The 23,561-nt window shown below is 34.7% G+C and overlaps 1 protein-coding gene across 3 annotated transcripts in view; it reads right to left on the bottom strand.

The window, feature by feature from the left end:
* Positions 1-23,561, bottom strand: part of LOC126979362 (5-hydroxytryptamine receptor 1-like) — a 161,966-nt gene that overhangs the window by 40,786 nt on the left and 97,619 nt on the right. For all 3 annotated transcript variants that reach the window (XM_050828600.1, XM_050828602.1, XM_050828601.1), the window contains one exon: positions 16,986-17,019. The gene's annotated coding sequence lies outside the window, so the exon portion shown is untranslated. The remainder of the gene's footprint in view (positions 1-16,985; positions 17,020-23,561) is intronic.

Below are 23,561 nucleotides of genomic sequence, written 5' to 3'. Positions count from 1 at the left end.
ACGAGACGTCCATTGCATCAAATATTATACAAAACGGCCTTACTTGGTATAAAGTTACGCCTGAGAATAAACTAAGAATATTCAAAATGTTTACAAATAGACATTTTGCTTATGATTGGATTATTCGGACTTATATCCCATTTCCTGCGTTTATTTGCAAGGCTGCCTGATATTCGGAAAACTTTGAAATTATCATTGTATTGACAGTGTTATCAGCGATATGGTCAACATTTTGTATATTTTTAGTTTATTCTCACATATAACTTTATACCAAATATATTTTTTGTACTTCTTATTCTTCAAATGAAACCAACGTACAAAAATTATTCAAGTATTCGACATTATTCGTGTGTTTTCTTACACATTGTATTCCCGAGACAACAAACCAATCTCCCAATTCTCGACATCCAATAACGTACTAAAATCAAATCGGACTTAATTACTTTCTTGATTGATGGATCGAGTAATGAAGCAATATATATTTACAAATGAAGGATTTTCATGGTAATCTATGTAACTATGTATTTCATTAGTAATGGGTTGTCTAATCTACAAATAATCGTAAAAGACCAAAAATATATAAAATATTTTATTGCGATTTCACTTCTTGAAATGCGATTTAATTCTTTATTCTCCTTTACTTTTTTACTCAGAAGAGTAGCCGTTGAATGTTAAGTATATTCTTTTCATGAGTTCTACTTTTTAAAAAAAGGAGGAGGTTCTCAATTCGTCGGTATATTTTTTTATATTTGTTACCTCAGAACTTTCGACGGGGGAATCAATTTGGATAACTCTTTTTTTATTGATTTATATCTGAAAGCTAGTGCTTCCTGTGTGGTCCCACAGCAATTTGGTCCAGACCTAATCGTAATTAGAATAAGTTACCTATTGTTTTGGAATAGTGTTTTTGAAGTCAGTTGTTTTTTTGTTAATTTTTTTTCGAGCATAATGTGATGGACTCAGTAATTTAAGAGCAATATTCGAAATGACGATTCAAATCCGTTTAGTTTTTACCATCCACTTACAATATACTAACGTAAAGACAACATGACGTGTGACAGACAAGAACAGCAGCAGCTGTAAGAGAATGTATTCTTATTGAACCCAATTTTAATTGACAAGTCAGCCATTTTGCCAAATAAATACTTTCAATTTTGCAATTGCTAAAGCAAAAAGTTTTGCTTTATGTTCGCGTCCGTCTCCCGCGTGACATAGTGTTACTCTTTCTAATGAGCGTATACAATTTACTTTAAACATTATTTAAAAGTTAAAATAAGGTGTTAATTTGAATGAATGTTTTAATATTATCTGTATAAGTTAATCTATACGTACCTATATAAAACGCCGCTCAGATATTTTTTGACGACCGTTTAATTGAGGAATCCAGTTCTTTATTATACGTCAATTGATGCCGCAAATAATTTTGGGTTCAATTAAGAATCCTGAGCGACACAGCATTGTAATGCCCAGGTAGTGCCCTCAGCACCCTTAGTGGCATGGTAACTAACTAATATATTTCTGATTTCTATTGTCTTAATTGAATTAATGCACATGTTCATAACATTCACGGCCTTTCAAATAAAATTCGCATAAAGTTATAACTAAGCATAAACCAAGAATATGTAAAATGTTTCCAAATAGCCATTTTGCTTACGAATGGTTTGTTCGGACGTATAACCTTTCCCGCGTTTATTTGCAAGGCAGCTTGTCATTAGGAAAACTTCAGAATTATCATTGTATTGACAGTGTTGTCAACGATAATGTAAACATTTTGCATTTTCTTTGTTTATCATCAGTTATAACTTTATATCAAGTTTATGTGTAAGGCCGTTAAACAATAATTTTTGACAATTCCCGGTCCATCTATCGCCAACGCGAGCATGGTTCGATCGAATCGAAAATCATGTTCTTCCATCCAACGAATACCACCTGTTGAATAATAGTGTGCAGAAATTACATAAAAATTCTTCCAGATAATAAGTGTTTTCGAGTAATCTTTACAAATTTGTAAAATAAATGCTAATCTTATAAAATCTCTATTGCACGCGCGAGGTTTCTATTGCATGCAATGTTTTCTTTATTTCTACAATTTATGAGTACATGATGAATAGCCGAATGTGAGGTAAAATTTGTGTAAAAAGCAGATATTTTCAGGGTTATACTGAATTCTGCTCAGATAGTAACATAGATACAAAGCACGAAGTCCCTTTTAAAAGATGCGGTAATAAAACCATTAGGAGGCTCCTTTGCACAGGATGCCGGCTAAATTATGGGTACGACAACGGTGCCTATTTCTGTCATGAAGCAGTAATGTGTAAGCATTATTGTGTTCCGGTCTAATGGGCACCGATGCTAATGAAATTACTGGGCAAATGAGACTTAACATCGTATCTCTCAAGGTTTTGAGCGCAATTGTAGTGCCGCTCTGAATTTTTGGATTTTTCAAGCATCCTAAGCGGCACTGCATTGTAACAATCTGTCTTGCATGGCGTATCAATCACCATCAGCTGAACGTCCTTTATTTTGGAAAAAGAAAAAAACGCCATAATCACGTACAAAATATATGTCTCGTTGGCCGCTCTTAATCGTTGAATACATATCGTGTTCTATTTAAACTCAATTTCGTTTTAAACTTACAGTACTCCATCCATATAAACGTTTAAGCTGTTCAAACAATTTTGATAGAGCCATTTATTTTCTGTGTGCTACACTGCCAACAGCACAGATTTAAACTGAATATTTTTGCATACATTATTCGGACACTTCATACAACCAAATTTTTAATCGACTTCGAAAAGGAGGAGGTTATCAAGTCGATTGGTATTTTTTTTATGTATGTACACTGATTTCTCTGAGATTTATGATCCGATTTACGTAATGTTTCTTTAGTTCGAAGCAGAATAAATGCCATTTGATCCCATAAAAATTTTACATTGTTTGGCCTAGTAGTTTTCATTTTGATGATATGATTGTTTTTTTTAGGAGTTTTCATTCAGGTTGATTATAAAATTATTAACTTACACTAAAAATTTAATAATAAAAAATGTTTAAAAAAACCGACCTCAAAAACTGAAAAGTATCAAATAATTAAAAATTTAATTTAATACACCTTTACCTTTAATATTAATAAAATACTATTATTTGTATGTGCTACATATTGATAGCTTTGAAGTCAGTGCCAAGCCAAATGTAATAGTAAGTACCTACACTCGCCACGCGTGACTTTGAACGGGATAACTTCGTCTAGAACATAACAACCCAAGCGGACAGACACGCGTGGCCAGACAACCTTAATAATTACAGTAAGTAAGCTGTTTATAATATTAAGTTTTCTTTGATTTATGGCTTGGCACTGCCTTAAAACCTATCAATAGATAACACATATCAATAATAGTATTTTATTAATATTAAAGGTAAAGGTTTGCATAAGAGGTGTATTAAATAAATTTTTTAGTTATTTTTAATCATCTACGATCAACAGTTACTTTTGTAACGCGATTTTAATATCGGCAATACAACGTTTGCTGGGTCAGCTAGTAATATATAAGTTTTCAGAAATTTTCTGACATTCGTTAATTTGTTCTCTGTTTTTGTTTTTCGTTTCCATTATTAGGATAGGCAAAGGGTTCGAGCCCATACAGCCATATTTGTTAATATTCAATATCAACGCCATATTGATGCTGTGCTAATAATATAATATAATAAAATAATAATTTCTTATTATAAAATATTTAATTAATGAGTGAAAATTTTAAAATGTGCGAATGGTATTACTGAATTAAAAATAGAATATATAATGAAAATAATAATCAGTTATCAAAATGATTTGAATTTTCTTAAGTGTTGATTCCGCCACTGCCTCGTGCCAGATTTTGGCGAGTCAACACGTCCTGAGGATGCCTCGTGTAGAGGCGAAACACGTGTCGAATTGTTTAAGACAAATATTGGCGGAATTAACACTAAAGAAAACTCAGATCATTTTGATAATTATGGATTTCCGCAAAGTAACGCCTACTTCAATAAATTTTCAATAATCATTCAATTAAAATGGCGGAATCCCAGGAACATTTTACTCTTTCATCAAAAAATAAGAATAAAAGAGAAAAACAAGAACCTGATTATGACCAGGCCTGCAAAAAGTGTAAGTGTTTATATTCTGATGAATAATAATATCAAAATATAACATTATAATATCATTCTTTGTGAAATATATAAAATCTCACTTCATAATATAATATAATTTATATTAAGTATTAATGAAGGCATTTTTTATTTTAGGTAGAGTAAATGCCAACTTTGCTCAAAAAATGAAGTTATATCGTCAGCTTTTCCGAGAAAAAAAAAGCAAAAAATCTAAAACTGCTCCTAGCTCTTCAGTAATACGTGTGTGCTTAATTGGTAATACGGCTTTATTTAATGTTAATTTAATGTAATATATTAATACGTCTGTTAATTATTCCTAAAGTAAATTATTATTAAGTTTTACTTCAATCGCGCGTAACGATTACACGCACACACTTTTTTTTTCATATTTTTCCGCGGTTTTTTTAAACGTAGTTTTATTTTATTTAATTCGTCAGAAATTTAATTCAATCTTGTTAGGAATTTATATATATGATACACTTCCTTTAAAATGGAACTGGAAAAAAAGCCTTATTTTATTTAAGAAAACATAATAAAATTATATATTTCTTAAGGTTTGATTGATTGCGGTCTTTATAGCATGGTAAAAGCAAAATGGTACACTTTTTTTTACGTGAAGATATAGATTCGTTTGTGTATTATGATCAGCTTCTAAATGATACACTAGATAGATAACAAACTTGATTTAAAATCTAAAATCTCATTGTCAACGACAAGAATAAGCGAGGATTTCCTTTAGACTCTCATGTTTCACTCGCTCGAAATAATCGTTCTTGACAACTGTAACTGTGAAAATAAATGCAGATAGATATCCGAAACTTTGTTGACATGCCTTGGCTTCAACACGCGACTGTGGTTTTTATCGTAACAGCAAAGTGTATATATTTCTTTGAACATACAAGTATTTGTAGGATTCGGTTAAATCCATACGCAATCCGTTCACGTAGACAGTTTCTGTCTGTGTTCTGAAATTAAAAAAGTTCACACACTTGAGCTGTCATATGACTCCATGTTATTAGTTCCCTGTGCATTGGAAACCTTTTTCCACGATGACATTTCATAACTGCGTAACCTCAGCGGGCAGCCGTCGGCTTGGAAACGCTTCACTTTTATTACGTCACTAACATGGCGGCCGAATCCCATTTTATCGTGCGCGGATTGTAACGATTTTAGTAACGGATTCTTTATTCAAATTATTGTTATTTTTGGAATCGTTTCCTTTCCAATAAAAAAAGAATCATCGAAATCGGTTGGCACAATATATTGAGTTATTCGTAAATTTATCATCCACTTTGCTATACGTATGTATAGCAAAATTTAAGACTTTTATGGGTTTCTCATGCATTCCATAGTAAGATCTGGACTAAATTACAATGGGACCTACAATGATACTAGGGAAGCACCAGCTTTCAAATAAAAAAAGAGTTATCAAAATCGCAAAATTGCACATTAACTAAAAAAAGGACATTGACTGATGAAAGTTCTACACAAAATAGTAAGGAATACCAACAAGAAATTATTAATAACGCCAATTTATTTACAGATAATTTCAAACGAGACAGTTCCAATCCACATTATAATTAATTTCATAGTTATCTCAATCCGCTCGAGCCAAGAAGACTTTCATTGAAATTTTATTTCAAACATTTTCACCTTGAATTAACGAACTTCAGAATAATTGGCGGCGATTTGAAGCCGCTTGCTGTGTGAAGTGACATAATGTTGACAAGGGCGAGAATCTTATCATTATTCATTGTTATAAGTTTGGCAATGAACTTGAATGGAGGAAAATAGTCGTCAATTGACGCAGGCGGCAATTTCGTCAACAACAGTCATAGCTAAAAATAAATATCCGTAACTTTTTGGTAGTTTTCTTTACTAAGATTTTTTGAAGTGAATCTTCTGCAGGCGCGACCACTAGGTAACTGGACGACAATGCAACGGAACTGGAAGTCCGTTACAGCAAGATGGCGTCACGTTTCTGTATCATCCGGTTTTTGGTTTCTTCGTCCATTATTAGGACAAGCAAAGGGCTCGAGCCCATACAGCCATATTCGTTAACATTCAATAAGAACGTCATATATATGGTAATTAATAATCTAACCTTAAATTTCTTATTTTGAATTATTTTGTTTATTGGGTTATAAGTTTTAAACGTGCAAGTGCGCTTTTTCTCTCTCAGAGCGCCTTTTGTTTCCTAAGCGGTAGTAGTATCTAGTACATTAGAAATCACATCAAAAAGAAATCTAAAGGAGTCAGTTTTGATTAAGTATTTGTAGTAATTTAATTGACGCTAAAAAGTATTTGAAATGAATTAATTATGAGAAAATAAATGCATTTTAAAAAGAAAAAGTTTATTGGAACTTGAAATAAAACTTTTAAGCGTTTCATTTTATTTATAGAAAAATCGATTTACTTTTTTAAAAGGGTCTCGTTATTTACAAGCTTTCGTTCTTGAAATTTCAGTAGCCGGTAACTAGAGGAAGGAGACTTATTTCAACAAAAAAAATTTAGATGAACAGTGGCTGTGTATACTTTGTCGAACCCTCCTGCCGTGTTTTATGTTTTTATTTAAAATATTTAAATACAAACTCAATTTCAATTTATTAAACGAAAAAAAAAATATGAAGAGGAAGACAAACAGGTGGATATGGGTTACGTGATGGTAAGATTACCAGAGGAATCACAAGAGCGTTTCCAACGTTATAAAGTGTCTAATAATTAATGTTCATATTTTTTTATTGAATATATGGGACGAGACGAGCAGGACGTTCAGCTGATGGTAATTGATACACATATTAAGTCTCATTTGAATTTGAATTTGCTTACACATTACTGTTTTATTACAGAAATAGGCGCCGCCGTTGTGATACCCATAATTTAGACGGCATCCTGTGCAAAGTAGCCTCCCACTGTTAAATATCAGTACATCACCTTACAAACTCATTTGTTTTAAATATTAAAGTTATCGTAAAATGCTCTATTGATTGAAAAGAATGGCAATTGAGTTTCTTGTATGTTCTTCTCACGAGCTCTACTTTTTCCGAACTTATGCTTATAGTTTAAAAGAAATATTTATAGTGAAGATTCAAAGCGCTTAGTTTAAGCCTAATTGAATAAAGTTTATTTGACTATGTTTCAATTGTAAAACTGAAATCACATTGAGGGAGGATTGAACGCGGACCACTGTGGTGTGAGCCCTAACCGACTTCAAATATTAAGAGATTCCCGGGTTCCAAAATATAATAAAATGATGAATAAAAAACAAAATCCGTAAAACACTTTCTCCTTTACTAATTGGGTTAAAAAAATACTAAGTGACAAAGATTTGTCCGTTTATAAAAAGGCCTTTCATTTGAATAACACAAACAGAAACACCGGATTGCTCGTAAATTCATTAATTCTGACTCTCTAATTATAATTTCTCTCCCGCCTGTGAAAAGTTTAATTTATTAGAAGCTTGTAACCCGACTTTTAATTAGAGAACAAATGTGTATCATAATCTGATGACATTTTACATTACAAAACATAATTTTGAAAATGGAATCAATCACAGCACTAACCTGTGTAAATACCACTGGACAGGCTGTTCCATATGTTTGCCAGAAAAAATTTTGTGGCTATTTGAAGCGCCACTCGCGAGTGTCCAGAGATCTAATTTTGACGTATAATACAAATGGCTGCGAAGTAACGTACAATACTCTAAACAATTTTTTGCATTTTTTGAATTAATCTCCAAGAATCAACGTAATAAAGTACACAATTTTGGTAAATAGTTTTCCACCATCTATCGATGTTTGCTGAAGTTGTCATCACTCGTTTTAGTACCGCAGACTCTCGCTACATGGCCGACAGCGCCAAAATTGCGAATATCAAACAGGCACAAAAGCACTTTGACAGCCGCCAGTCCAGTGGTATATAGTAGAGGTCAGTGCGTCACAGGATAACTTGTACTCGAGTGCTTTTTGATGTGAAACATCTTCGGGACAGATCAAGCGATGTCTGGATATACTTCAGCCGTTTTCACTTTATTTGGTACATTATATATTTTTTTTATATGACAGTAAGGGAAGAGACGAGTGGGATACTGATTGTGATTGGCAAAAAATGGCACCCATTATCTAGCCGGCATGTGTACACAGGAGCCTCCCAGTATTTGCCTTTAGTCGCCTCTTACGATCACAGTAATCTCTAAGCATTACTGTGCCCTTCAGTCCAAATGAGACTTAACACATTATGTCTCAAGATTTGTAATGGGCAGGGCCTACTAACTACCATCAGCTGAACATCCCAAAAAAAAATATAAAAACACATTTTATGTTATCGTTTTAGTCCAACACTGTTCAACCGATCACTATGTAAATTGCCATTGTGGCTAAATAATACCAAACTAGTGATTGACGATTTCCCAACCAAATTTAAAAGGATCGAACTAATCTGGTAATGAATCTGAAAGGTTATAATTATAACCTTGCATGTTTGGAATAAACTGAATTAATTTATTCTATTTTTTTTTTATGGAATAGGAGGACAAACGAGCGTACGGGTCATCTGGTGTTAAGTGATCACCGCCGCCCACACTCTCCTGCAACACCAGAGAAATCACAGGAGCGTTGCCGGCCTTAAAGGAAGGTGTACGCGCTTTTCTTGAAGGTACCCATGTCGTATCGTCCCGGAAACACCGCACAAGGAAGCTCATTCCACAGCTTCGTAGTGCGAGGAAGAAAGCTCCTTGAAAACCGCACTGTGGAGGACCGCCACACATCCAGATGGTGGGGATGATATCGTAACTTGTGGCGTGTCGTGCGAAGGTGAAATTCGGTGGCAGGAATCAGGTTGAACAGCTCTTCAGAACACTCCCCGTGATAAATGCGGTAGAAGACACACACACATTTACAACGAGTTAAAACGGTTCATCGCCGCTCTTACACAACAGTCTCATTATGCCTCGCCTAGTATTAAGGCAAAGCCAAATGACTTAGAAAAAGTTTGGCGTCATTAATAGAGCACGGCAAGTCGTGGTTCTGAAAATCGCAGGCCCTACGTCATATGGAGTATTGCTGTCATCTCTGGTCTGGCGCACCCCAGTTGACAACCATTTTACCACGTGCAACGCAGAGTTGCTCGAATTATTGTGCTCATTGAATGGCTAGATTACTTGGTGTTATGAGGAATGGAATTCAGTATGTTTAACATTAAGAAATACATAAAATAAAACATAACAAAATAAAATGAAATGAAAAAGCAATAGATGCTCTCAGCCATAGTTAAAACTTGAAGTGGAAATTGGCCGATCATATAGCACGTCTTGAAGATAGTAAGATAGACAAAGATAGTTAGTTTATGGAAAGACACATTGAGTAAGCGCTATAGAGGAAGACCATTAAGACTTTTATCTAGATGGGAAGATGATATTAAAAAAAATAGCTAGCCCACAGTAAAAGAAAATAGATCAAGACCGAGAGACATGGAAAACTTTGAAGGAGGCCTTTACTTGAGAGGGGTTCCAGTAAAATAATAAATTAATACCCACATACTTAAAATATAACAGCCTTACAAATATAGTTGGTTTAAAGACATAACTACCTGAGAATAAACGAAATTTAATGTTATTTGTAATTCTGGAAATAATGGTATAGTACGCGCCTAGGCAATCGCAGGTGGCTATGTTCTACTTATCTTACGTGGTGCGTATATGTTTTTTTCCCCACCTGAATGAAAAGCTCGCTTTTAGTAGGGACTAAGACCAGGGGGTACGAGGGACAAAAGTCGCCATGCCGGGAGAGAATCGGCCACTTTTCTCCCTCGTACCAGGGACTAAACCTGAGCATTTCAACGAGGTGGAAAAAAAAGAATTTTTATTTTTTTTTATTTACGGTACCTAATTATTAAGAAATATTTATATGTTGGCATACCAAAGCCAAAAGCTATGTTTAGATTTATAGAAGCATTCAATCTAATTCAGAAACAGATAGCGCATCTCCGAATTTCATATTTTACGACATAGCACATATAACCGCACAATAACTATTCCCATTAGCCGTATTTTGGTGAATCAAGTAAATAGTTTGTAAACTACTAATTACCATTGAGCAGAACACAATCAACGACACTTGCGGTTATTGTCTTAATAATTTATATTGTGTTGGAGCTTGAGAATTATGTGTAGTAAACAAGACCGGATTCAATGTGTTTCACGTTTGTTGAAATGTTAATTATTTCAGTGAAATTCCGTACAATTAGTATTTAAGTCTTTGTTGATAATAATTACCCGGGTTCGAATCCTGGTAGGTGCAAACATTTATATGATAAATTTGTAAGTATTTATGTATGTTTGAGTAGGTGTACTGTATTAAATATATCGTTGTCTTGTACCCATAGTACATATTATGTAAAAGTGTCAATCTATATATATATATAAATGAATTGCTGTTCGTTAGTCTCGCTAAAACTCGAGAAGTGATTTGTGGAAGTCCAGAGAAGGTTTAAAAGGTGAATAAATATGAAAATTTTCGGAATTAAATAAAAACAACAATTTTGTTTTTCGTTTGATGTGTCCCCCGTCGTTCAGAAATGAAATTGAAAGAATAGTTTAAAATGAATAACTAATTAGAATCTTTGTATCTTTCTAACATTCTAACTTTCTCAGGAGGTAAAAAACAAACTTCATTTTAGCTACCTATAGTTGGCAGATTACCTACAATGGCAATACAACGTTTGCTGGGTCGGCTAGTATTATTATAAAAATATGTCTCGATGATAAAATATATGTGAAAAATATAGTAATATATTTTAATATATGTGATGACTTATGGTACGGAGACGTGGTCGCTAACTATGGGCCTGATGAGAAAGCTCATGGTCGCTTAGAGGGCAATGGAGAGGTATAATAGAATATGCTCGGAGTTTCCCTGCGAGATAAATGAGGAGATCCGTAGGAGAACCAAAGTCACCGACACAGCGACAATGGCCGTTGGGGCAGTAAAGTCCTCGAATGGCGACCACGTACCGGAAGACGCAGTGTTGGTAGGTAGGAAGACAAGATGGACCGACGCGACGATCTGATTAAGATCACCGGAATACGTTTGATGAGGGCAGCGCAGGACCGATCATCGTGGAAATCATTGGGGTAGGCCTTTGTCCAGCTGTGGAAGTCTTCCGGCTGATGATGATGATGATGTCTCGATAATAGGATCATCTGCGAGAGTCAGTAAATAACCAGAATTAAGCTGTAACCGTATCTTTATTTTTAAATATAATTATTCTGAACTTCAAAAAAGGTTATAGAATCTTGTAAAATACCTAGTTCCAAAGTGATATTTGAAAATAGAAAAATTCTAAAGAGCTTAGATTAAATTCTCCCATTCATCTTTTTTGATGGGATCCGTAAACAACACGAGGAATCCAATAAGTAAAAATAATCAATTAATCCCACAACTTATGTATATCTTTTACCGGATGTTTGAAATCTAAACAAGTTTAGAAATCAGCAATAAATTATGTTCAGTAAAAGAACATATTTATCTTTTGCGTTCTACACTGAAATCGCTCATTATTCATGTGGAATTATTATTGATCTTTAAAGATGATCGACCATTTTTATCTGCGCAAGAATAATGATTATAGATGTTATGGTATCAAATCTATGAGCATGGATACATGACGTTCATGCTACAAATTGCATCATAAAAATGCTTCGAATGTTAACAATTTGTTTTTTTTTAAAGTGATAACCATCACTTCTGGGATTAATAACACAAATAAAATTTAAAAGCATAATTTATGAACGATACGGGACTCGAACTCGCGACCTCTCGCGTTCCGTGCGAGCACTCTTTCAACAGAGCCAACCGTTCGAGTGACGTATCGTTGATATATTTTATATGCTTTGTTCAACTCTCAGTTTTTATTTATCTACGGGTAATTATAATATTGGGCTAACGGCCGTTCCCAATATTCAGTCTATCTCTTACTCGAGATAAAAATCTTAAGTATCGTTGACTTTTCTGTCTCAATAAACTTAACGACGGTAACTCACCGTATCAGTATTTGCTGTCTGTCAATAAGACGATGTATAGCTTACCAGCGATAGAAGTTTGTATGGAAATATCAATTCACGCGTCCCAATATAAAGAATGACTTATCGGGTATATTGGGACAGCTAATTACTGACAGTAGAAGGTAGTAATTAAAACAATTTGTTATGTTTTTAAAGTGATAACCCTCACTTCTAGGATTAATACACAAATAAAATTTGAATAACAAAATTTTAAATTTTGCTTTTTTTGTGTATTTTCAAATTTTATTTGTGTATTAATCCTTGAAGTGGGGGTTATCTCTTTAAAAAAATAACAAATTGTTTAGATTTGAAAGAGCGACATCTCAAGTCAATTTCCTAATATGCAAATATTGGGGTTGAGCAGGCTATCAACTGTAAAGTAGATCCTGCATTCTAGCTGCTTCATAGCCACAACCTGAGATTTGAACAAAGCATACAAGATTTTATAACGATACGTCACTCGAACGGTTAGCTCAGTTAGTTAGTTTTATACCGATCATTTAGAATTTTTATGCTACATTGTTATCTTACAGAACGGTTTTATAATAATCTATATTAGAAAAAACATAATTTTTGACAAATCGTAACCTTGAGTCGTTTACCAATCATTTTGAAATTTTTACCGAACACTGCACACTTGTTGATATAGTTTTTGTTGATATATCTAAATCTGATGTTTGTTTTCGGAAATCTTTTATACACTGTATTAAAAACCCCTGTACTTCTCTAACATTCAATTATATGTGGAGACACCACAAAGAAAAATAATATACGCATTAAGTTAAATAAAGTACGGGATTTTTTTAACATCCTATATATAAGCGAGCCACAGTGTAGCATGTTCGGCACTGGCCTGTATAAATACAGTGGTACAGGCAGTTCCATATGTTTGACAGCAAATTTTTGTGCCTATTTGAAGCGCCACTCGCGAGCGTCCAGAGAACTAATTTTGACGTATAATACAAAAGGCTGCGAGAGAAGCGTATTATAGTACTCTAAAGTATTATTTCATTTTGAATTAATTTCGGTCGTTTTCCATGTCATTTATACTTCAGGAATCTACGTAATAAAGTACACAATTTTATTTATGTAAATTGTTTTCCTATCGATGTTTGTTTAGCTGAGGTTGTCGTCACTAGTTTTAGTACCTCAGACTCTCGCTATATGGCCAAGAGCGCCAAAATGGCAAATATCAAACAGGCACAAAAGCACTCTGACAGCCGCCAGTCCAGTGGTATTTAAGGTATGTTCCGATATGCACTGCGACCACTGTACAGTGTGACGTCAATTTAGTATACTGTGAAGCAGTTCCTTTATAGCCAGTTATACTGGTTACTATTTAAAACGGAACGCAATCCCGTATACTGTCGTATTTTTTGACGCAGCATTCAAATGAGTGTAGTACAGTTTTCTAGTTCATTAAAAAATAACTGTTGTTTGAGTACAATCAAATTAAAAATATTTGGGATTAAACTGTAGGTATTGTTTATAAAACGTTAGGAACTCGAGTGGTTTTGACTGATCACGTGATCAAAGTACTGCGAGTAAGGTACCTCGAAAACGTCAGTGCTCACAGTAGAATATGGCGGCGAGTTATGACTGTATACTGGCAGTCCATAACGGAACGAATTTTTCTACAGTGATAGCACTGTGCAGTGCTCGCAGTGCATATCGGAACATACCCTTAGTCGAGGTCAGTGGTGTTCGGATTCAACCAGTTTTAAATAAAATATTTTGTCATTTGTGTCACCACGCATAGTAAACACACAATATTTGTTATGAACGATTTGTAGTACATGAAATATGAAACAAAAGGTATAGTAATCACTAAGCAAGTAGGTAGGTACATCTAATTATTATTTAGATTCTATTTTAGAAGGTCTATGACCTCATCACGATATCAGTTACGTAAACGCTTATCATATTTTTATCATCATGTTTACGTAAAATGAGAAATTCATGTCACACACACCGTAATAAGTAACTTAGTTACCATATCGATGCTTTAAAAACGCGTTAAGGCATATAGTCTGCAAAGCCAAACCTTACTGATTTTATAAATATGAAACTTTGTATGAAAGTGGCAATGTGCAGATATGGCTGTCAATGTTTAGTATGGTTTAATTTGTGGCATGTTCATATTTCAGCTTTCTTTTTGCGATACGACGCGATTTGCCTACATTATGTATAGAATGTTATTGCATGCAATGTTACTGTAGTCACAAAACTACAGAGTATTAAGCATTGGTAACAATATTGTAACATACATCAACAAAATAATAAAATACAAATGATTTAAGTTTTCCTTAGTGTTCATTCCAACAATATTTGTCTTTAAGCAATTCGACACGTGTTTCGCCTCTACACGAGGCATCCTCAGGACGTGTTGTCTCAAAATCGGGCACGAGACTCAAAAATCTGGCAAAGATTTTGGCGAGACAATACGTCCTGAGGATGCCTCGTGTAGAGGCGAAACACGTGTCGAATTGTTTAAAAACAAATATTGGCGCAATTATCACTAAAGAAAACTTAAATCTTTTTTTATAATTATAGATTTCCGCAAAGTACTTCATTAAAAATAATATAATACTAAAATACACGATTTTACCGAAAACTGAACTCGAAAACTTCTGTTTCAGCGTAGTACCGATAGCATAATCAATACATCAAAGCAGTCTTATTTTAAGCTACACGATATTAACTCTACCATAGGTATGCTGTATGCCAGTGTTTATCTCGTATAATTATAAAGTAAACTATTCTGTATTAGCCACTGACTAATCATCTGACCATCTGACTGACCACTTGTATAATATTATATATCCCTACTAATATAATAAATATGAATGTAACTTTGTTTACACCAATATGAACCAATTTTGATGATATTCAGTACATAGGTACGACTAGAGCTTGGGAAAGGACACAAAGGCTAACTTTTATCGCGAATATTGAACATTTTCTAAGTTGGGAAATTATTGATTTAACCCCGTTTTTCAAAAATCGAGTTTTCATCAGATATCAACGTTTTAAGGCCCTATGAAGCGTTCCTGACGATTTTAAGATAGTGTCTGTATGTCTGACTGCGTGTCTGTGTTGCCATTCAAAAGGGCTTGATTAAACAGAGACTTTTAATATAATTTGGACCTGTAGATTTTGAGAAATCTTACAACAACTACGAAAAAAAAAATTCTAAATGTGGTTGTTTGGAATAGTTTTTCAACGGCTTTATCAATCGACTCAAAACTGCGTGAAAATCGGTTTATTCATTAAAAAGTAATTGCAGTTTAAAAATTAATAAAATTGTGTTTTATTTAACTTTTACCAGACAAAACATTAAGCAGAGCGCAGTTCCACCACAACCACGATACATACAATTGGATTAAAATATCGGCACCAAATTAATATATAGTGAGTACCCGTCATAATATTTACAATGTTAAAGGTTCACGATGATAAAAGTTTAAAAATTCTTATGAATTTTGTAATACATTTTATCTGAACATCTTCTGGGATCTTGTTGTAAAAGCATATTATATTATACCTTTAATTTTCAAGCTGTCATTATCCGTGTAGATTTCTGATGACTGCTTTCGGACCTCGCCACCTTAGTATTAGTAATATCGTCAGGGAGTATGAGTACCAATCGACCCTTGTCGCGATCAGGGATAAACTGACACCATTATAAATACCCAATAGAGACTGAGTCAAGTCAAGGGCACGCAGCAAAGTAGAGTTTACGAACAACAAATTACGAAAATAAACATGAAGCCATCAAAAGTTTTGGAACTAACTTTTGCGGTTATCTTTTGTGCGATGAATCGAAGATATATAACTCACTTGCGATGTATATGCTTTTACACTATGATCCCAGAAAATGTACAAAGCAAATGTTATTAATATTTAAAAGAATTGTTAAAAAACGTTTGTGTGGTTAATGTTATTATAACATTAATGATTTTCTTAATGATACCACAGACTGGAAATGGAGTGGCTCAGCCTCTTTAATTATAAATGTTTATTTTACGATATGACATTGTAATCCATATTTTTATAAAAAAAAACCCGCTGAGTTTCTTGCGCCCGTTCTTCTCAGGCCTAAGACAGTCTATTGTGAATGGATGGTAGTAGTTTTTGACGTTCAATAAGTGATTTTGAATCCTATTTTGATTAAAAATATTTAATATTTAATAAGTAACCGTTGTGTATTGTTGATTATCAATAATCCTACATAAGCTATAGGTATATTTTTATTTCGACCCCTTTTTCTGCCGTGAAGCAGTAATGTGTAAACATTACTGTGTTTAGGTCTGAAGGGTGCCGTAGCTAGTGAAATTAATGGGCAAATGAGACTTAACATCTTATGCCTCAAGGTGACTAGCGCAAATGTAGTGCCGCTCAGAATTTTTGGGTTTTTCAAGAATCCTGAGCAGCACTACATTGTAATGGGTAGGGCGTATCAATTACCATCAGCTGAACGTCCTGCTCATCTCGTCCCTTATTTTCGTAAAAATAAAGTATAAGCTTAAAGAATCGCGGTTAGAACTTCAGATATTTTATCCGTCCGTGTTCTCAATGCGAAACATAATGATCAAGAGTATTCTGTCTCTATTATCTCAGTTATCAAGACAGTAACAAAACACACTTGATCACGATTTGATTAAAATAAATCCTAAAAGACGGCGGACGATAAAAAATAAAGAGCTGTCAATATTTTTGACAAGGCACGCCGAAAGTACTCTATGAAAATATAATTGATAGTAAAATAGTCGTCGCATCTCACCGTTTTCGAGTTGGCTTCAATCCGTTGATTATATCTGCAAGAAAAAGTGTAATAAATTAATTATAATACTGAAAGTATTTTCAATTTAACATAGAAAAATTTATTTATTTATTACTGGCAAGCATTGTAGGTGCCCTAATGTCCTGGATGTTGCAAAGTGGAGTTTATAACATACATTAGTAATTGTTCGTGGAATCAAATGTTTTTTTTTTAAATCATATGCATAGTTGGTGAGAGTAATATTTGATGGCGTGGTGCGATTTCAACCAAAAATATTTTCCACTCCTTAAGAAATTTCAACTGTTTAAATGACATACATACATAACCTGAATCGCGGAAAACCACGATAATGACAAACACATAATGTGGATTATACCAACGCAATCCAAAGGATTCAAAATTTATTTCTTATAATCACTATAAGTAGCAGATACAGCTAGCTGTTTTGTTACTGAGCCTAGGCTAGTTAGTTACAAACATAACTTATGTAATAAATAGGTATCATTCATGTATCACAGTGTTTGTCATCAAACTAATACGAAAAAGGACCGATTTTAAGGGGTTCCGCAGTCAAATGGCAAAAAACGGAACCCACATACTTTTTTCCGAAACTATAGGAACTATATATACTATTGAAACTTAGTAATAAGATATATTGTGTGAACCGCATTAAGATTTTCCTATAATATTAGAAAAAAAAACACAAAATTTTGGGGGTAGTACTTAGTAGTGAAACTCAAAAATTATTTTTCATCAAACCCATACGTGTATCTTTAGGTCTTTAAAAATGATATTGGGGTTTCTAAGATCTTATTTTTCTAAACTGAATAGTTTGCGCGAGAGAGCTCTTTTTAAACCTCCCCCAATGATCGCCATGACGATAGGTCTTGAGCTGCCCTTATACAACGTATTCCACCTATCTTAACCAGATCGACCGATTCAACTTGTGAGGGGCCTACCTGCACGACGTCTTGCAGTATGTGGTCGTCATACAGCCCCAACGACCAGCTGTGCGTCGAGCTATGTGCCCTGCCCACTGACACTTCAGTTTCGCAACCATCTGTTTTATGTCGGTGACATGGTTCTTCTACGGATGTCCTCATTTCTGATTCGATCTCGCAAGGAAACTCCGAGTACAGCTCTCACTAATGCCTCCTAAGTGACCATGAGCTTTTTCATTTGGCCCACAGTTACCGACCCGACTGCGTATGTCACCACTGGCAACACACACTGGTTAAAAGCATTCGTCTTCAGACACTGTGGGATTTGGGACGAGAACATTTTACGGAGCTTCCCGAACTCTGCCTGAGCAAGCAGACATGTATTTCCAAAGTTCAAAAAATCGTAGAACAGAGTAAGTATCAAACGAAAGTTTATCTCAAAATATGACAAACAAAATTGTATGTACAGGCAGAGGCTACATAATATGTATACAGAATTGTTAATTATTGAAGTGTGTTAGGGAAATAAATGAGTCAGCGGATCTGATAATGTGAAATGATGATGCAACACGAGAATAATTATGAGAGACCTTATTTACAGACTCAGACATAATTACAGATCATCCGTAACACCCGCGTCGCTTTCGGTTTCCTCACAATCTAAACATTGCATCGGATTTTCTGCGTTCTTATGTTATCAGATTCTTTGCACAAAGAGATCCTGATACGAGATGTTGCTTGTCATTTTTTGTATAATAGAGGGCAAGGCATACGGGAAAGCGGCTCAGGTGATCGGTAGTGGTGAACGCCCATGGATATCCACAATACCAAGGGTAGAGAGATGCGTTGCCGCCTTTAAGATGGGCGTGTGCATTATGCTTGAAGTATATTGGGGACGGCTGTTCCCAATATACTATCTAAAGAAATAGATAAATTACTACCTTCTACTGTCAGTAATTAGCTGTAAATTATCTGAAGCTGTCCCAATATACCCGATCAGTCATTCTTATCGCCTTATTATTGGGACGCGTGAATTGCAATTTCCATACAAACTTCTATCGCTGGTAAGCTATACGTCGTGACATTGACAGCCAGCGTGTACGGATAAGGTGAGTAACCGTCGATAAGTTTAGTGGGACAGAAAAGTCTTTTTATCTAAAGTAAGAGATAGACTGAATATTGGGAACGGCCGTTAGTCGTATCGGTTCGGGAAAACTGCAGAATCCACAGTCACTGTGCGAGGCAAAAAATTCCTAAGGCAAGCAATAAGGTGTATCTTATTAGCGTAACCCATGATCGTATTGGAATAAAACACAAACAATTTAAAGCCCATATAAAATTTTAAGATACAAAATATTAGGCATTTAATGGAAATCTGCTTTTTAAAAACAACAATCCTTTTTTCTAAACTATTCACATATTCAGATTTAGAAAAGAGTAAGAGTTGTAACTCTTACAGAAAACAGTTTAATGGTACACATGATTTTGGACATAAAAGACCATTTAATTATACTGCGTAAAAGAAATGCCAATCTTACTAAGTTACCACTTCAGCAAACCATTATCGCGTTATAGTATCAACACGTCCTTCGGTTCTCAATGGTGACCCTCCTTGAGGACTGTGGCCTACTTTATGATGTGTCAAATTACTCGGTAAACAAAAAGCAATTTTCGCAGCCATTGCTTCATGTTACTCATTCAAGTATCAAGGATTCGATGGCAAATATTTGTTAGTACTTTAGTGAATAGTGCAGCATTATTGTGTAAGACTTTTATAGTTGTGACCGTTTCATCTACTTCATGAAATGTATGATTGAAATATGCTACAAAAATCTGGTTTTATGGTGATTTAGGAAACTTCTAAAACTTTGAAAGGTATAGAGATTTGGTGAGGATTTTAATTGATGAGATCACCATCAATGACCACTGGAACTCTTCAGTGATAAGTATTTCACTTATAGCAAGAAGATATCACCATTAAAGAGTTGTGCAAAAATAGTGCCATTGATTTGATGGTAAGAGTTCAAATGTTTACAATTAATTTACTCATTTATTTAACCTCTTTCATAACGGCTACTTTCAAATTTAAGTTTTAAAGAAAGCTATTATTTATTTAAATTCAAATCAATATTTTTACTGACTTTTTTATGGGAAAGTGATAACTTCTCTCCAATGGATATATATCTCAAATATCAATGATTTCAAACACGCTGTTATTGATAAATATTATACAAAAAATAATGATAATTTAAAGTGCAATAAACTAATTGTAATCTAAGCGAATCGGCCGTTGTTAACTAGTAGGTCCCAAAAACATATTAACACTGTTAATCACAACGCACGAGCTGAGCGTAGCGTGCCGCGGCAGCGGTTGGCGAGTGCTTGAACCGAAGCCGCCCTTGTTATTATTATTGTTTGGCTTGATGGCGTATCCTTTTAGATTTCGCCAATTACGAGTGTATATTAATAAACTTTGCTATATATGGCTTCGTAAATAAACATGGTCTTCAGAAACTAAGAAATTTGTTACTGCTGAGATTATTCACCGCAAAGAACACTGTTGATGTATCTAAAACAATAAAGACAAACACAATATATACAAAGAGTTAGTTGGTTGTTCACTGCTATTTCAACAATAGTTTCAGATTCAAAATTATATACACGCTCCAATGTTTACTCACAGAACCAAGAGCAACTCAAAATACACCCGGTCAAAAATTCTCTTTGGTGTTTTTGTCTAGGGATACGTAGATATTGGCAGTTTTTGACGGTTGTCTTGCCGTTTCCACGGAGACTCGGTAGCATAGGACCATAGAAACGCTTGCTGTGTACATTTGTACACTAGATCACGTTATTTTACAGATATTAGATTAACTTGTGTTACTCCAAAAATTAGAAATGACGATCTGTAGCAATGATGGTCTATACATATGGACAATTCACGTCATACAAAAACAAAGCCGAAATAAGGCATATGACACATGCCACAAATGACACCATATAATAAGCTTCGACTATTATTGGTCAAAACGCAGCAATGTTAAAAATTTTTCAGTTTAAGCTGCGTATTTTGAATTTAGAACCCGATTTGGACATTGACATCAGTGGAATAGCAGTTAAGTATTTTTTAAGACCTGACGAAAACGAGGGTTGCTATAAGTTTTACGTTTGTCAGTCTCTATTTTCTGTTCAAGAACTGTTCAGTCAGAGGTTTTTTCAATCAAAAATCACACTCATATTATAAAGGAAAAGGATTGTATGTTTATTTATTGGTTTGCTAGTCCTTAACGCTCTAAATGTATTTGGATCTAATAAGATAATGTCACGTATAATGAGAGAGGCAAAGACTCAAATATAATATTTTTAGAAACATAAAATAATTCGTTACTGAAATTTTAAGTTCCCTGAAATAAATATAATTTGTAAACTTTTCTCTTTGACAGTTACACATCTTTTCCAGGGTACCTTTTTGGCATTTGTAGTGTAAGTGGACACCAACATTTCTTTGTATGACAGTTTTTTTCCAATTATAAATTAGACAAAATTTACTTTCGAAAGAGATTTCACTATTTTTAATGTTAAAAAACTTTAATCATGCTTGATGGGCATGAATTTTTAAACGATATATAAGCCTTAAGGAAATGATTCGAAAACCACGATAATGACAAACACATAATGTGGATTATACCAACGCAATCCAAAGGATTCAAAATTTATTTCTTATAATCACTATAAGTAGCAGATACAGCTAGCTGTTTTGTTACTGAGCCTAGGCTAGTTAGTTACAAACATAACTTATGTAATAAATAGGTATCATTCATGTATCACAGTGTTTGTCATCAAACTAATACGAAAAAGGACCGATTGTAAGGGGTTCCGCAGTCAAATGGCAAAAAACGGAACCCACATACTTTTTTCCGAAACTATAGGAACTATATATACTATTGAAACTTAGTAATGTATATGTATTGTGTGAACCGCATTAAGATTTTCCTATAATATTAGAAAAAAAAACACAAAATTTTGGGGGTAGTACTTAGTAGTGAAACTCAAAAATTATTTTTCATCAAACCCATACGTGTATCTTTAGGTCTTTAAAAATGATATTGGGGTTTCTAAGATCTTATTTTTCTAAACTGAATAGTTTGCGCGAGAGAGCTCTTTTTAAACCTCCCCCAATGATCGCCATGACGATAGGTCCTGAGCTGCCCTTATACAACGTATTCCACCTATCTTAACCAGATCGACCGATTCAACTTGTGAGGGGCCTACCTGCACGACGTCTTGCAGTATGTGGTCGTCATACAGCCCCAACGACCAGCTGTGCGTCGAGCTATGTGCCCTGCCCACTGACACTTCAGTTTCGCAACCATCTGTTTTATGTCGGTGACATGGTTCTTCTACGGATGTCCTCATTTCTGATTCGATCTCGCAAGGAAACTCCGAGTACAGCTCTCACTAATGCCTCCTAAGTGACCATGAGCTTTTTCATTTGGCCCACAGTTACCGACCCGACTGCGTATGTCACCACTGGCAACACACACTGGTTAAAAGCATTCGTCTTCAGACACTGTGGGATTTGGGACGAGAACATTTTACGGAGCTTCCCGAACTCTGCCTGAGCAAGCAGACATGTATTTCCAAAGTTCAAAAAATCGTAGAACAGAGTAAGTATCAAACGAAAGTTTATCTCAAAATATGACAAACAAAATTGTATGTACAGGCAGAGGCTACATAATATGTATACAGAATTGTTAATTATTGAAGTTTGTTAGGGAAATAAATGAGTCAGCGGATCTGATAATGTGAAATGATGATGCAACACGAGAATAATTATGAGAGACCTTATTTACAGACTCAGACATAATTACAGATCATCCGTAACACCCGCGTCGCTTTCGGTTTCCTCACAATCTAAACATTGCATCGGATTTTCTGCGTTCTTATGTTATCAGATTCTTTGCACAAAGAGATCCTGATACGAGATGTTGCTTGTCATTTTTTGTATAATAGAGGGCAGGGCATACGGGAAAGCGGCTCAGGTGATGGGTAGTGGTGAACGCCCATGGATATCCACAATACCAAGGGTAGAGAGATGCGTTGCCGCCTTTAAGATGGGCGTGTGCATTATGCTTGAAGTATATTGGGGACGGCTGTTCCCAATATACTATCTAAAGAAATAGATAAATTACTACCTTCTACTGTCAGTAATTGTTTAATTGTCAGCTGTAAATTATCTGAAGCTGTCCCAATATACCCGATCAGTCATTCTTATCGCCTTATTATAGGGACGCGTGAATTGCAATTTCCATACAAACTTCTATCGCTGGTAAGCTATACGTCGTGACATTGACAGCCAGCGTGTACGGATAAGGTGAGTAACCGTCGATAAGTTTAGTGGGACAGAAAAGTCTTTTTATCTCAAGTAAGAGATAGACTGAATATTGGGAACGGCCGTTAGTCGTATCGGTTCGGGAAAACTGCAGAATCCATAGTCACTGTGCGAGGCAAAAAATTCCTAAGGCAAGCAATAAGGTGTATCTTATTAGCGTAACCCATGATCGTATTGGAATAAAACACAAACAATTTAAAGCCCATATAAAATTTTAAGATACAAAATATTAGGCATTTAATG

This window comes from Leptidea sinapis, chromosome 3, assembly GCF_905404315.1.
Source record: "Leptidea sinapis chromosome 3, ilLepSina1.1, whole genome shotgun sequence".
Taxonomy (NCBI): Eukaryota; Metazoa; Arthropoda; class Insecta; order Lepidoptera; family Pieridae; genus Leptidea; species Leptidea sinapis.
Note: the sequence above shows the minus strand (reverse complement) of the source record. Positions and strands in the feature narration are given on the sequence as shown.